The sequence below is a fragment of the Mustela nivalis genome, assembly GCF_964662115.1.
Source record: "Mustela nivalis genome assembly, chromosome: 8".
Taxonomy (NCBI): Eukaryota; Metazoa; Chordata; class Mammalia; order Carnivora; family Mustelidae; genus Mustela; species Mustela nivalis.
The window spans coordinates 117,252,072-117,265,851 of record NC_139027.1 but is presented as its reverse complement, the minus strand read 5'-3'; positions in this window follow the sequence as shown (position 1 = coordinate 117,265,851).

The window sequence follows — 13,780 nt, the reverse complement described above, 5'->3', positions numbered from 1 at the left end:
CACTTCGGGCTCCTTGCTCAGCGGGGAGCCTGCTTCTCCCTCTGCCTCTGCTTGTGCTCACTCTCTCTGACAAATAAATAAATAAAATCTTAAAAAAAAAAAAAAAAGAAGAGTCAAATGCTTAACTAACTGAACCACCCAGGTGTCCCTTGAAAAAGATTTTCAAATCTTTTAAAATCAAACTTCGGCAGCCAGAAGAACTTAAAACAGAAATAGTGAGTGACTCTAAGAGGTGGGACTAGGAGAAAGGCAGATTAAACTTTTCATTTAATGTCATCCTGAGCTGATTGAATTTACTGTAATCTCTGTGTGTATTATTTTCGTGGTTTATAAAGGACACATGATGTCATTTAAGTCTCAAGTTATAAGCATCCCTGATGACAGGAGAAGGGAACATTCCTTGGTGCACCGAAATCTGAAAAATGGGGCTTAGATTTCTTTAGGATTATCCTGTTTGTATTTCATTCGTCTTCTTGAATGTGTATGTTTATATTATCTTTCACCAAATATGGGAAGTTTTCAGCCATTTTTTCTTCAAATGTTTTTTCTGCACCACTATTTCTCCTGTTCTTCCCAGATTCTGATGACATAAACATTCACTCTTTGGGAAGTGTCCCACCAGTTCCTGAAGTTCTGTTCATTTCCTCCCAATTTTTCTGTGTTGTTCAGATCAGATAATTTTTTTCTTTTTTTCTTTTTTAAGATTTTATTTATTTATTGAGAGAGAGAGAGAGAGAGACCATGAGGGGGGAAGTTCAAAGAGAGAAGCAAGCCCCCTGCTAAGCAGGGACTCCAATGCTGGACTCAATCCCAGGACTCCAGGATCATGACCTGAGCTGAAGGCAGTCACTCCACCAACTGAGCCATCCAGGTGCCCAATTTTTTCTTCTTTTGAGAAAGAGAGAGAGAGAGCATGCACACACAAGATGGAGGGAGTGGCAGAGGGAAACGGAGAGGGAGAATCGTAAGTAGACTCCGCTCAGTGTGGAGCCTGGCACAGGGCTCGATCTCACAGGGTGAGATCATGACCTGAGCTGAAATCAAGAGTAGGAAGCTTAACCTGGGTGCCTCCAAATTGGATAATTTCTATTTTTCTATCATCAAGATCACTGACTTGTTTCTCCACCATCTCTGAAGAGCTTTTAAGTTTTTGCTTATTTTATTTTTCAGTTCAAAGATTTTCATTTTGTTCTTTATATGTTCTATTTATTTGCTTAAAATTTCTATCTGTCCATTTGTTTCTAGATTGTTTGCTCTTATTTTCTGGGGCATTTTTATAGTAGCTGCTTCTTTTTTTTTTTTTAAAGATTTTATTTATTTATTAGAGAGAGTGAGAGAGTAAAAGATGGGGGAGGGACAGAAGGAGAAGCAGGCTCCCCACTGAGCAGGAAGCCTGACACAGGGCTCGATCCCAGGAACCCTGGGGCTCAATCCCAGGAACCCAGGATTAGGACCTGAGCCAAAGACAGATGTTTAACTGACTGAGCCACCCAGGCACCCCTATAGTAGTTGATTTAAAGACTGTCAGATAAGTCCAACAGCTGTGCCATCTCAGCATTGGCATCTCTAGATGGTCTTCTCTCTTGTGAGTTGAGATTTTCAGGTTTCTTCATATGTCAGGTCAATCTGGAATGTATGTGGACTTTCAGAAATTCATCTTATAATACTCAGAGTCTTTTAAAAATCATATGGAGAATGTTGATATTTTCTTCTAACAGGTGATTGACCAGATTGGCTCAGGCTATCGGTTCCAACCAGCCTTTTGTGAGTTATGGCTTCGAGGTCATTTCTATTTTCAAAAGCCTCTCCCATGCCATTTGAATCCATCCTATGTGTGCACGACTTGGTGGTCTGTCTAGGACCTGGGCAGTAGTCAATCCTACAGTAAATTCTCAAAGTCTAGGTCAACTGTTTAGTGTTTAATTCATGTATCTGAAACAGGGGAATGGGCCCAGAAGTTTATAAACAACTTCTTAGGTTGCTTTCCTGAGCTCTTCCCTGTCTGTGATTGCATCAATAAATTTTTGATTTGCTGGGGTTCCTCTTTTTGGTCCTCCAATCAGAAATCTGGGAACTTCTTTGCTTTGTTCATACTTATATGTGGCCTCTTCAAAGGCCATTTGGCTTCCTTACCATGTGGTAGCTGGATTCCAATAGGGGGTGCCCCAAGAGAAGCAGGTGGACTCCCTATCACATTTTAGGACCTAATTCTGGAAGTCACATCACATTACTTATTCCATAGTTAGCCCCACCCCCACACCAGATTAAAGGAAAGGAAACTTACTTAGACCTCACTTCTCAATGGGAAGAGAGTAGAAGTTACATCATGAAGAAGAGCAGGATGGAAAACTCTGTCATAGCCATTGCTAGGACATACAATCCACCACAAAGATTTCGGTGACTATTAAATATTAAAATACCTCCAAAACAGTTACTAGATAGCAGTGCCCCCTGTCCTCTATCGCCTTCTCCCTTCTATTCTCTGGTGCACCACCTTCTCAGACCTCTCTGTAATCTAACAATTGAAGAGTTGATAACTTGGCACAACAGGGACCTCCAGGAACCTGTTTCAACCTAGGGCCAGTCTTGTGATCGGCATTGTCCTGCTAGTCATTAACTCTTTCAAGTATCACCTCTGGCACTGAGGTCCCCCACTCTGGCAGCTTCCCCAGCCTGATCTACAAGTAAGGGGAACTTCAGGGAAATTGTAAGCCTCACCCAAGATGTGGGGTTTTACCTTCGGGTGTGACCTTCTCCAGTGCTTTTGACTTTCCCTTTAACCTAGTTAGCTTTACATTTTGCAGGATTTATGCCCTCAGTGGGAAGCCAGTGCACACAGATTTCTACCTACCTACCTACCCCCCCACCCCACTATGTGACCCCATCCTTCACCCATGGTGGCATCTTTTTTCCCATCTAGCACTGAAACAGATGGCTGACCCCATAATAGCAGATAAACCAAACTGACCAAAATCATATAGCAAAGGCTCTAAAATTTAAACTGTGATTGGAACCGCAGTCCACAAAAATGGTCCAGGACCTGAATGTTAGACCTAAGCTGAGTGCCTGCCTGCTGAAATAAAGGGCTTCAATGGGACTTGTTGTTTCCAAATACAATAAATAAAATGCCCAGAAGACAACTGAAGATCACCTATCCTAATAAGAACCAAGAAAATCACAATTTGAACGAGAAAAACAATCACCTGACTCCAGCACTGAGATGAATCTGATGTTAGAATTATCTGAGAAGGTCTGAAAGCAGCCGTCATAAAAATGCTTCAACAATCAATTGCAAATTAATATGAAATGAAGTAGAAAAATAGATAATCTTAGCAATGAAATAGACCTTATAAGAAAGAGCTGTAAAAAGAGCTGTCAGTAAGAACTATGTTAAATTTAATATAGATACAGATGGTTACATACAGAAATATTTATGGATATGTGTATATTACAGATTAGTATATACACATGTATTTCTTTGCTCTGTTGGCTGTCAGGGACTAAAAGAAAGACATGCAAAGAGCAAGGAGCCCACTTAGCATCCAGATCTCAGTTTCTAATATCATTCTCCAATAAAAGGAACCAGGACTCCTTGAAGAAATAGCCAGTCTAGGATCGGGGTAGGAAATATATAAGATGGCCTGAAGCATCTTGTAGTGATAGGAAATAAGAAAGTGCTCAAAAACAAGCAAGCAAGCAAGCAACCAACCAACCAACCGACTGTCGAAGGATCCTGCCAAGGAATCTGGGTGGGACAGGTGGTTGAGAGCAGGGTCTCTGGAAGCCCTGAGGGGCCGGTGGACACTCAATGGAGGCTACTGGGAGGACAAGGGGCCAGAGAGTGGTGGTCTGGAGATGTTGGTGGCCTTGACAGAGCAAAAAGGCAGGAGAAAAAAAAATTGTCACATCTGGGCTGCTCCATCCACACCAGAGCAAAGTGACTCTGGCGAGGCTGGTCTCCATTCTGCCACCCTTCTGGGGTTCAACCAAGTTCAGGGTAGGACTGAGCCTCACTTAAATATTCTGGTGACATTTCTTCTCTGTCTGCGTGTCCCCACAGTCTCGCGCTTGGGTCCCTAGGGAGCGAGATCACTCCCATGCTCTTAAACCCATTAGCTGCCTTACCTGCTTCCTGCTTCCTTACTGGACTGTCCCTTCACCCCCAGAACCAGCACCAGGCAGGAGAGGCAGCAGAAAGCACCCAGCCAGCATGGGCACTCTCCGAGAGGGAACAAAAGGAGAGAAGCCCACTTAGGCCCCTGCGCTCAGTCCCACCTCCCTACCTCTGTGCGATGAATCCTGCCTGGAGAGCCTTTTCTCCCCACCTCTCCAAATCCCACCCCGTCTTTGAGTCCTGGCTCCAGGCCTGCTTCCTCTCTCAGGCCTTCTCTGCCCCCCAACACTGATTGCTGTCTGCTCTGAGAAACTTTGGGGCCACAGGGACATCAGCGGAAAGAGTGACCACTTCTGCCTCCCTATGGAGCCTAATAATGATAATCACAACCATAACAATAAATGCTAATAATTACTGAACAGCTGCTATTCTATTAGCTCATTTCATTTTTTAAAACATTTTGTTTATTAAAAAAATTTTTTTTTAATTTATTTGACAGAGAGAGATCACAAGTAGACAGAGAGGCAGGCAGAGAGAGGGGGGAGGGAAGCAGGCTCCCTGCTGAGCAAAGAGCCCGATATGGGGCTGAATCCCAGGACCCTGGGATCATGACCTGAGCTGAAGGCAGAGCCTTTAACCTGCTGAACCACTCAGGCGCCCCCCTCCTTTTTTTAAATGAATCTCTACACCCGACATGGGGCTCAAATTCGAACCTGAGATCAAGAATCCGATGCCCTACCAGCTGAACCAGCCAGGCACCTCGAGCTCATTTCATTTTTGCAACAGCCCACGTGGTGGGCTCTGTGATCAGTTTTACAGATGGGAGGAGGACTGAGGCTCAGAAAAGTTAAGGACTTAACTTTTAAAGAGCTCATAAATGGAACCAGGATAGAGGCCAGCTGTTAGGAGTCAATGGCATAAAGTCTGTTTCCCGAGGGTGTCCGTTCCGCAAGGGTGGAGCTAGTGTTTGTCTTTTCCTTGCTGCTGCCCTAGTACTCTGAAGAGTACCTAGCACACCCCAGGGCCTTGTTAAATTTGGGCTGAGTGGGTGAGTGAATATGTCTGGTAGTAAAAATCGTTCCGAAGCAAAACAAAGCTGGTTGAAGGGGGCGGGGTCAGGGAGGTCTTCTAGGAGGTGGCATTTGATCAGACACCTGCAGAGTGTGTGTGTGTGTGTGCATGTGTGTGTGTCTGGGCCATGTAAAGATCTGGAAGGGTGTTCCAGGCAGACGGAAAAGCATGTGCAAAGGCTGGGGGTAGGGCGTGCCAGGCAGGAAAAGTGGAAAGTTTCATTTGAAGCGTTCCAAGCTGGGTTTGGCAGGAAGTACGCACTCAGTGATTATTCACCGTCATCCTGGAAGTCAGGAAGGATTGGCATTCAATGATGTCATTATCTTGGGTGGTGACGGTGGATAATGGAGGACAGTAACTTTTGTTTTATTTAATTAATTAATTTGACAGAGGTCACAAGTAGGCAGAGAGGCAGGGGTGGGGGGAAGCAGGCTCCCTGCTGAGCAGAGAGCCCCACGCAGGGCTCTATCCCAGGACCCTGAGATCATGACCTGAGCCAAAGGCCGAGGTTTTAATCCACTGAGCCACACAGCCGCCCCAACTTTTGTTGTTTTAGATATTTCAAATGATCGGGTATAATCAGAAAAAAATCCTGGTAATATCTTTCCTTTAAAAAAATGTTTTCCCTGTGCAGTGGGCCTTCTCGGATAGCTTGAGTTTGGAAGAAGCAGGGGTGAAGGAGATGGAGAGAGGGGAGGAGGAGGCGAGGGGAGAGGTGAGGAAGCCCAGGCTGCTGGAATGGGTGGTGGAGGCTGCCGTGGCGGTCGTGGCGGGGCAGCAGCTGGAGGACCGGTAACTGTGGGCATGGTGGAGGGGCAGCAGGTTGGAGGGGGGAACACTAGGGCAGCAGGGAGTAGAACACCGTGGAGATGGGGGAGGAGAGGGTGTGCGGGCAGTCCGGCATGTGGTTAGGTGCCCTGAATCTCACGCCCCTGGGAAACAGACACCTTGTTATGGGATCCTCCGACATTCCAAGAAGGGGGCAGATTTGAGGCTCTGTGGGAAGACTACAGGAAGCTTCTCTGTGAAACTTCAGTTTCCTCAGACCCTGACCAGCTAGAGCTGCCAGGTTCTATCACGCCCCCAGGGCTCCGCAGATAAAGCTTAGAGGGAACAAGGCTGTTTTTCCTGACCAGATAGGTTCCCAGTGAGTTAGGCGTCCTCCTGGAAGAAACTCCATGTTGGACTTTGCGAAATCAAAGATTCTAGATCTTTCATCTGAACCCAGACACAGCCAACCATATCTTGGAATGACATCTGTCCTGCACATCTCCCAAGTACCACAAAAGGCAGCTCCTTCTGCTCCCCCCAGGCCTGTGCCTGCGACTAGCATCTCCCTGGGACCAGCATCTCTCTGGCCCCACCATAAGCTGGGCGCCCTCCTGGCTTCTCAGGTTCCCTCCCTGCCCCACTCCTCAGCCCCCTCTAACCCACCGTCAGCACTCCAGGCTGCTCATCTCTCACCTTGACAGTTGCCAACGCCTCCTGGCTAGTGCTTCATTCTGGAAGCCTTTTCTTCATGGGTGACATGCATACAGATAATTCAAAGTCAAAAGTGTGATCTCGATGAATTTTCATGGACTGAACACACTTAAGAAACCATCACCCAATTCAAGCCCCCGAGAAGTCCCACTGGGCCCTTCCATTTGCTCCTTCCCCCTCTCCCGAGGGTACCCTTGATCCTGACTTCCGACACCACAGATCACTGGAATAATACGGTCTGTGCTCTTTTGTGTCTGGATTCGTTGGATGAACACCGTGTCCGTGAAATGCATCAGCGTGTTTGCCCAGTGGTCCCCTGTTCGTTTGCCTTGCTGTGTGGTGGTCGTACATTATGTAACTAGACACATGGATTTGTATATTCTACCATTCATGGGAACTTTGGTTGTTCCTTGTTTGGGGGTATTGAAATGCCTTTTTTGACCTAGGCACTCATTTCTCTGGGGTTTACATCTAAGAAAATTCATTTTCCAAGGTAGTCCTAGCAAGGTGCACTCCCATACAAAGCATACATGTTGTGAACCCATCCTCTTCCCCCAGCCAGCAGGATCTTTAGTAGGCACTAAAAGTGCATGATACAGGGGCGCCTGGGCAGCTCAGTGGGTTAAAGCCTCTGCCTTGGGCTCAGGTCATGATCCCAGCCTGGGATCATGGGCCCCGCATCGGGCTCTCTGCTTGGCGGGGAGCCTGCTTCCTCCTCTTTCTCTCTGCCTACTTGTGATCTTTGTCAAATAAATAAATAAAATCTTTAAAAGTGCATGATACAAAATTCTAAAAAAAAAAAAAAAAAAGGCGTAAAATAATCCCCCTTCCACACCATCCCTTAGCCACCCAGATGCCCCAGCTCCCGGCACCCACGATTACCGTTCAGTGTGTCTTTCCAGAGCGGAGGGGTCTTTCTAGATATAATCAAATATGTATATGTAACCATTTTATTTTATATGGATGGAAGTGAAGGAAACCAGAATGTGTTATCCCCAAATATGCCTCTTTGACATGAAAATTATTTTGAGCTGAAGGCAATTAAGGAGCAAACCCAGAAAAAGCTCCCTCCTCGCTGCCTAAAGGCAGGATATAAATTCTCTTTTTATTGGAGACAGATAAATCTAGAGATGACACCAGAGGAATTTGCAAACAAACGTTCCTCCATTCGTTCCCTCCCCTGTATTTACCTTTCCACAGTCTGTTGCCCTCTGAAGCCTGAAGTCATTTCCCTTTGTCCTGTCATTTCTCTGCGAATGTACTGTCCTTTGGAGAAGATGCTGTCTGGGTTGGAATTCTAAGCTGCCATTTTGAGTGGCTTTTCAGTAGGTTTCTCCAAGTAATGTGTGCTGCATGAATTAATCCAATCCAAGTGTTTTCTCTTGTTAATCTAACTTTTGTTAAAGAGTCCCAGCTGAACACCCAAGATGGGTAGCGGTGACGTTTTGCTCCCCTATAGATGCAAACTACACAATTCTGAAGGAGGGAGGGAAAATGGTCCAGCAGAGATGCTGGATACAGTCCCTGAGTTCAAATCCTGCCTCCCCCACCTGCTGGCTGAGTGACTTGGAACAAGTAACCTATGTTTCATGTTTCTCTTTTCTTTCTCCTGAATGGGGTTGGTGTGAGGATCACAAATGAACTTTCATCGAGTGCTTAGAACAGTGTCTGGCACATGGTGAGCCCTATTCCTGGAAATGACTTATTAGGTATCTTGGAGAATATCCATTTTCATGCATGGAGAACTCATTCTTTACAAATGGCTGCACTGAATTTACTATGTGACTGTATCCAGAATTTACTTGACCATCTGGGTGAATGGACATTTAAAATTCATTTGGAAATGTCTTATATTACAAAGACTGATCCAAAGCCATTCATTCATTCATGTGTGCATGTCTCCCTCTCAGAATGCACCACACTCTTTTGAGCTAACTGGCCTTTGTGCCTTCTGTCCTTCTCCCCAGAACATTCTCCACCTACTCTCTGACCACTTGGTTGATATCTGCAACATCCAGTTTTTGGCTCCAAAGTTTCCTTCTTGGAGAAGGCTCCCTAACCCGCGACATGGGGCCTGTGAGCAGCTCCCAAAGTTGGTCTCTCCCCTACCATCCTTGCGGTCCTTTCATAACCACCCTTCTCTACAGACTCTACATGGGGTGGGGCATTGGACAAACCTGGTGGCTCACCATGAACCCTGGGGTCTGGCACCAAGCAGGTGCTCACCAACCCTTGTTGGCTACATGGGCTACAATTTCTTTCACTTGTTTAACTTTTTAAAATTTTTTATTTATTTTTTAAAAAGATTTTATCTATTTTTTAAAAGATCTTATTTTTTTTTTTAAGGATTTTATTTGTTTATTTGACAGAGACCCACATAAAAGAGAGAGGGAACACAAGCAGGGGGAGCGGGAGAGGGAGAAGTAGACTTCCTGGCAAGCAGAGAGACCGACACGGGGCTCGATTCCTGGACCCTGCAGGGGATCATGACCTGAGCCGAAGGCAGACACTCAAAGACTGAGCCACCCAGGCACCCCTAAAGATTTTATTGATTTGATAGAACACAACCAGGCAGAGTGGCAGGCAGGAGAGGGAGAGGGAGAAACAGAATTCCCACTGATCAAGAAGCCTGTTGTGGGGCTCGATCCTAGAACCCTGGGATCATGACCTGAGCGGAAGGCAGACGCTTAACCGACTGAGCCACCCAGGCACCCCTCTCTCACTTGTTTTCATATTCTAAATCTTTGAGAGACCTGGATTTTACAAACTGCATTTTCTTGTACTCAAGATCTCAGCTGCAAACAGAGAGCTCAAGACAGATAGCAGTTAGCAAGCTCACTTGTCTAACTCTTGCCCTGACCAAGTAACACCAGATGCTCGAGTGTGAGCCTCTATGGATTACTTCACTTCATTCACTCTCTTCCTTTAGAAATGAGGGCATTAAGGCTCAAAGAGGGGGAGCAGGGGTCCAAGGACACACAGTCAGTTAAGGGGTGGGGTGAAATTTAAATTCAGGTCCAGCTCAGGGCCCTGGGAAAATTGTCTCTTGGTTACTTCTACGTGAGCCTTTGGGGCTTCAAGGACTTGGTTTGGATAATTGAGAGGCCTCCGTGACAGCTCTTGTCCCCAGAGAACCTCCCCTGACCCCAGCCCCGCAACTATAGATCTCTGTCATCTGGCTGGAGAGCTGAGGGTGTTTGGAGTTCAAAGTCTCTTTTTGAAATCTGGCCACCACTGGGGATTTGGGCACCTGTCTGGTCTGCCTGGAGGGGAAGCAGTCTCATCTTCTTGGGACCGACGATCACTGATAAGCGCCCTGGTCAAAGCCTTCTGGGTCTCAGCTGATTGGGACCTTGACTTTCAGGTTCTTGGCTGAAAACCAAGCGGGAAAGGGCAAACCCTGGGCCCAGCAAGAGACAGTGCAAAGGTCACTCAAGCTGACCAGCCACCTTATCAGTCTGAAATCTTCCGATAAGCCCTATCACCTGTGCGGATTTAGTTGTCCCAAACCTGCCCTGGAGGCTGGAGCGTGGTTTTCAAAATCAACAGTACTGGCTGATCTGGGGACACAGGAACTCAGAGGTCTGGGAAACTGTTACTGAAAACTCAGGGCACTGGGCTAAGAGCATTTGGTGTGTTGATTCCTTTAATTCTGCAGACAAACCACTTTACAAATGGGAAAACTGCAGAGCAGAGAGAGAGGAGTTGAGGAGGAAGGGCTTGGACCCTAGATTCTGGGGTTCATTTCTGGTTTCATCAGTTTGCTCTCATCTCACAAGTCTGATGGGGGACTTACTCTTGTCCCTCAGTGAGGGAACCAATGCCAGGGACAGCATCCGGTCCCTTACCAGTTGTTGTCCCTGGCAATGGCTCCCTCTCAGAGCCCAGAGGTCCCCCAGATCTGCTTGCCCCATACCTTCACACATCCTTTGGATCTGTCTCTTAAGGAAGGGATATCTTCTTGCCTCTTTCTCAAAGAACCAACCCTTGGTCACCTTTCGTAGTCCATAGTGCCCTCTTCTGAGAAGCCCTCCCTGATTTCGCCCTGACCCAGTCACCTCTCCTGCCTCTGTCCTTGGGCCTGCCTTTTTCACAGCAATAGTTTGGTGGTCAAGGGCTGTGGCTTTGGTCGGGTGGTTGGGATTCAAATCTTGGTTCTGCCTTTTTCTCAGTATGGGACTTCAGGTTAGTCCCCTTTCCATGCCAAGACTCAGTGTCTTTCTCCATTAAACGAGCATAGTACCTCTGGTTGCTGTCAGCCTGCGGGGGGGTAAGGTATATACGGGGCCTACACAAAGTATTGCATGCCACTGTTAGCATCAGTCACAGCTGAAGACCTGGTCTTGACATCGAAGGCCTCAGGTGCTCAAGACAGAGGGTAACTGGCCCTTAATAAGCATCCTTGTTCAGCTCAGTCAGGGCCAAGAAAGGCCTGCAGGGCATTCCCTTCACACCCTGCTTCTCCTCCCTAATACATCCGGTTTTTAGCTCCACCTTCTCAGTGCCTTTGCTGGAAGCAAGAGGTGCCCTTTGGGATGATGACCCCCTGTGGCTGAATGAGAACCTGCTTTGGGGAGAAGGCAGGGCCTGCAGTTACGGTAGCACGACCACATGGGGCATGTGCTGGGCCTGTGCTGGACAGGGTGGTCATCACCCTTGAGCTGAGATAGGGGGATCTTCTCTCTTTCACAGGTTCATCCAACCAGTTATTGGTAGAGGGCCTGCTGAGTCAGGCACTGTGCCAGGGGCTCAGGGTACAAGAGTAAGAACACAAAAGCCCTGTCTTCATGGAGTTTATCATCTAGTGGAGGGATGAAGGAAACAGACACACAGAATATGTAACACACCAGAGGGAGGTCAGAGGAGAAGGGAAATAAAGGACAAAGGGATATGAGTGACAGGCAGGGGCCAGAGCTCTCCAGACCTCAATGAGCAGTTTCTAGAGGTAAAGGCGGGGAGGGGGGGGGCACACCTGAGGGCTTTAAAGGAAGTGATGGGTGTGGTTCCCGTTCGTGAAGAGACTGCCCAGGCAAGGGCAGAAGCAGGGATCAGCGAGGTCAGTGCGGTGGTCGCCAGCAGAGACATGGAGGCTGGGCTGAGAGACCACAGGGGAGGGACCAGTGGCTTGATCTGTGATGCACTTGCAGCTGAGTCCAGAGGACTCACTGATGGACCGGATGTAGGGGGAGGCTTTGGGCCATGCGGGGGCAGAGAGAGAGAAGTCCCAGGTGCACGAGCTGCTCAGCTGGGCAACAGGTTGGACGGCTGAGGTGGGCAGCATGGGATCTGCTCTGATTCCCAGTCGTGGCCCGAGAAGAGTGGACCCAGAAGGGAGTGAGGGAGGCCACAGCTACGGCCCAGGAACAGGAGCAAAACCCATTTAAGGAAGGAAGACCTCCCTTAATTTGGTCCTGGGAGGGAGAAGTCCTGAAGCAGTGCCCTCCAAACATGTTGGTGGCTATGGCAGAGGGTGCAAAACAGCAAACCCACCTTTCTGCACCAGCTGCTTCCCCCCGTGAGCTCCAAGTTGGCTTTAAGGGGTTCCCGGCGGGCATGGGAAGAGGCGCTGCTGCCCTGAAGGGCACTTTGGCAAAGCCAGCTGAAGCCCTAGAGCTACGCTCCACTGCCACCCCACATGCATGCTTCTTCCTGTGGCCACCTCCTGAGAAAGCAACCAGATAGATCCCAGACCATATCTACAGGGTTTGGCACAGAATAGTTTGCAAGACCAAACAAAAAACAATACATGTGTGGCCTGGGAGAGGACAGTTTAAACTGAACTTGGTGAGGCATCATCACCATCACAGTTAACGTGTGTTGTTCACTCAGTGACATATCATTCCATCAGGGAAGGACCCATGTTTTCCAATATATCCCTGGCCCACGCAATGCCAGGAGGGTCCCTTACCAACCAACCAATTCTGGGGATGACTCAAAATCCTTCTCCCAGATGAACTGAATGTTTGGTTGGGAACAACTGCCCTGAATTCAGAAGCCCCAGAACCAGCGACTGTAGTTTTTTCTTAAAAAACCTGTGGTGGACTTTTCCATTTGAGCCACCCAGAGCAGAAAGCTGGGGCTGAAAACATCCTTGCCTGGGCTGGATCCAGACCAGTGTGAGCTCTGGCTCGGTAGCTGGCAATCCCTCTGACCTTGGGCTAGACACCCGCTCTGTCTGAACTGCCGTAGCTGACAACAGTCAGACCCACTGCCTTACCTACTTCCCCAGGCGAGGTGCAAATGTGAAGAGCCCTTTTTAAGTTCTTCCAGATGATGCAGGTCCTAAGTGGCGTTTTTTTATTTTTCCTTTTTTTCTTTTTTTTTTTTCCTAAGTAGCGTTTTTATGATCTCTCTGGTATGTACTAATTAATGCAGAATGAATGTAAGTAGAGTGTATGCAAACAGGGCCGGGGGTTGGGGGATAGAGTGTACACAGACCAAGGGCACAGAGGTTGAGGGCGCAAGCTCTGGAGGCAGGCAGACAGCACCTCATCACTTACCAGCCATGACCTGGGCTTTAGGGTTTGCAATGCAGTAGCTACTGTTAGTATACTCCTTCAGAACAACCCATTAAAAAGTACAAAACTCTGCTGTCCTCGTTCTGGTTTTTAATGGTCAAGGTGACAACAATTTACAAAGTTTTTCCAGACCCACATTTCGTTTCCGTGGTCACCTCTGCCTGCCAGATGTGCTGAGGACCTTGCTGCCCTGGCAGGCCCCTGCCAGGTTGGGATCAGAAATACCAAGCCACATCCCCATGTCAGGATGGGTACCGGGGGAAACCCCAAGCCCTTCCCTAGCTCTGGGGTTGGGAAGCCGTATTCCTGTCTCACCACAGGGGTGAAGCAGTAAAGAGCAAGTGTGTGGTGAGGAGTGTCTGGGAAGGGGGCTGAGGCACATTATGATTCAAAACCAGGAGACTCTGAGTCAGTGCTGATTCAGTCTGTGGTTCAGCTATTAGGGCGGTGGAAGGACTTCCATCTGAGACCCCTGTGACCCTCCTCTGCCAAACTTGCACAGGAAGCACACTGCTGGGAGGAGGCCTTTATCAGGGGGAGCTCGTGCCTGTGCTGTGACACAGGGCAGCAGGGCAGAGAACTGTACACACGACCT